Here is a 2803-nt window from a genome sequence, read left to right as displayed (position 1 = left end):
TACATATATATATATACATATATATATGTCATGGATTACCCTCTTTATAGTTCTCAAGCATGTACTAAAATTACATACTTAAGATTATAATTACAATCTTATTGTTATTAAAATTATAATTTAGATAATTTTTTTATTTCTGGATTTCCAACTTCCAATGGGATAGATTATGAGTTACATATAATTTTTCTTTTTTTGGGAGGGGGCAGGGGTTTTTCTGTATAGCTCTGGCTGTTCTGGAACTCACTCTGTAGACCAGGCTGGCCTCGAACTCAGAAATCCACCTGCCTCTACCTCCCAAGTGCTGGGATTAAAAGCGTGCGCCACCACTGCCATCTATATATAATTTTTCTAAACCTGAGACAGGAAGATTATTGCAAGTTCAAACCCAGTCTGGGCCATGCAGTGGGTTACAAACTAACCTGGACTAGGTTGAAAACCTGTCCCAAAACAAAAGGGAGAGAGGAAAGAAGGAAGAGGGACAGATTTTCTCCCTAACTCAGTGCAATTAGACGTATCTATGAGAATAGCAAAGAGACTGTGGAGTGACCCATTGGAGAGAACATATCTTCAGTTCTGTGGACACCACAAGTCACATACTGAAGATTCCAGTTTAACTGTAGTCTTAATTTAGCGGAATTTGAAATTTCATGAAATTTTTTTTTTTTTTTTTACTTATTCTGAGACTGTGCTTTAAGTAGCCCAAGCTGGTTTCCAACTATTCAAGTAGCTATGGGTGACCCAGATCCTCAGGGAGCAGCCTCTTCTTCAGTGCTGGGTTTCCAGGCATGTGAGGTCATAATCATTGTGCAGAATTTAAACTTGTAAGGCTAATTACCAGAGTGAAGAAATAGACTAAGCAGCATTCCTGGTTCGAGCTAACCGGGTAGAGTAATGGGAACTAGCCAGCATTACAGGACAGTACTCTCTTTGTCAGGATCTATGGACTCCAGAGCTCTTCTCAGCTTCTGCCCCAGAGAAATAGCCCGGCAACCTTAAAGGCCAGTCGAAAGCTTTCCTGTTCTCTGAGTCCATTGGTCTTGTGATAGAAATACTTCTATTTCCTGGGATGGTGCAGTCCCGTTATTTTTATTTCACAGTGTGTAACCTCGCTCCCATAAGATTTTAAGATAACTTCCTCATAGAATTGTGACTATTATATTAAATAAGCAGGAATGTTGTTAAAACCTTAAGAAAGGGATGGAAGTAATTTCAATATCAGTGATTTCTTCTTAGTGAATGGTTTATCCAACTAGGTTGTTGAGCTCTCCACCTCTCAAACCGAGCACACTCAAAACTCAAGGGCTAATGTTGGGTTTGCTTCCATACAATGCGGGTGTGGTCACTGCCGAGTGCCAGCACCGGGCTGGGCTTCCTGTTAAGCATTGACCTATCGCTTCACAGATCAACCCAAATCATCCCCACAGCCTGCAATCCCAAAGTCTCTCTCTCTCTGTTCTACTGTCGAAGATCTTGGGAATTCTTTTGATCTGCTTCTGTCTAGTAATCTCATCTCCATGCACAAAAAGCACTGGAAGTTTGCTGTTTGTCCTCCAGGCTAAGGTGGTTCGCTATTCAAAGGAATTAAAATCGGCAAAGTCTCTTGTAGAGCAGAGTACTATACTAGTTTGAGTTTATAAAATCAACATCACACTGGTTTACCCAGGAGTCATGTGTCCTCCCACAGCAGCGCATGTATGATGAACTCGGGTCCCCTCAAGCTCCAGGGTTCTTTCCACACAGCTGCTGAAGAAATAACAGCTATGAACATCCCACAACATCAAAGCAACAGCCGCGCTGAAATGGAATGTAGAGTTAAATAAAACCCTCACGCCAGATCCCTTCTCTGAAAGGGTCTACTTTCTGTCCCCTCTTGGAGTGGCTTTGAGACGGGGGGGGGGGGGGGGGGGGGGGGGGTGTCATTCTCCAGGCGAGAACAGTGGGTCTTTGTTCACTGATTGCTTGTGACATAATTAGCTGACGAACAGGCTCCTGCATATTATGTGTGAAAGGAGGGCAACAATGTGGAGGGTGAAGAGGCTTAACCAATCTGGAAACCTTTTGACATTAAAGGAAACCCTGACAAATAAATAGATGAGATGCTGGTGCTGATTGGTGCTTACTGGTGCTGGCCAGTGCTGGCTGGTGCTGACCGGTGCTGACTGGTGCTGGCCAGTGCTGGCTGGAGCTGACTGGCACTAACTGGAGCTGACTGGCGCCAACTGGCGCTGACTAGTGCTGATCTTTTAAGCCACCATCAATCTGAGTCATTACAATAGCAGCAGAAGAAAGCAGCTACACCAGTCCGTTGTGAGTCCAGAATTTTTACCTCGGGAAATGAGAATGCTGCTCTTCTCTCTATAGCAGTGGGAAAGAGTTTGAGTTAAGTGGACTAGTCAGTGATTTTTAAACCCAGGAAGCTGGTGTTTAGAATTCCCAGCTCTCCTAAATCAGGGTCTGCAAGCTTCATGTTGGTTTCCAAGAAATTTTTAGTTGACTTTTTCTCTCTATGACTTTGGATGTTATTTTGATGACAGATTACCAAAACACTAAAACCTACAATGGAAACATCACTAGCAAGGAGGAAAAATAAAAGAGGGGAGAAGTGGACCTTGGTCATGACTGCTAAATAGAGAGGAAATTGAAAACCTCTGTTTTTGGAAGAAAACAAAAGGCCCAGCTGTGTATATTTACTAAGTTTGCTATGACATTAGAGTGACTTTTGAATTTCACTTTGACAGGCACTAAGCTGTTCAGTTACTGCCATCTTATGTCTCAGACTTCTCACTCCATGCATGGACTC

At 42.8% G+C, this 2803-nt stretch overlaps 1 long non-coding RNA gene across 1 annotated transcript in view; it reads right to left on the bottom strand.

Moving 5' to 3' along the window:
* Window positions 1-1876, bottom strand: part of LOC116071845 — a 6944-nt gene extending 5068 nt beyond the window's left edge. The window contains exons 1-2 of the long non-coding RNA XR_004111201.1: window positions 1833-1876; window positions 1663-1746 (exon numbers count right to left, since the gene is read on the bottom strand). This is a non-coding gene — a long non-coding RNA (uncharacterized LOC116071845). The remainder of the gene's footprint in view (window positions 1-1662; window positions 1747-1832) is intronic.
* Window positions 1877-2803: the final 927 nt, after the last annotated feature.

The sequence above is a fragment of the Mastomys coucha genome, unplaced genomic scaffold (assembly GCF_008632895.1).
Source record: "Mastomys coucha isolate ucsf_1 unplaced genomic scaffold, UCSF_Mcou_1 pScaffold1, whole genome shotgun sequence".
Taxonomy (NCBI): domain Eukaryota; kingdom Metazoa; phylum Chordata; class Mammalia; order Rodentia; family Muridae; genus Mastomys; species Mastomys coucha.
Note: the sequence above shows the minus strand (reverse complement) of the source record. Positions and strands in the feature narration are given on the sequence as shown.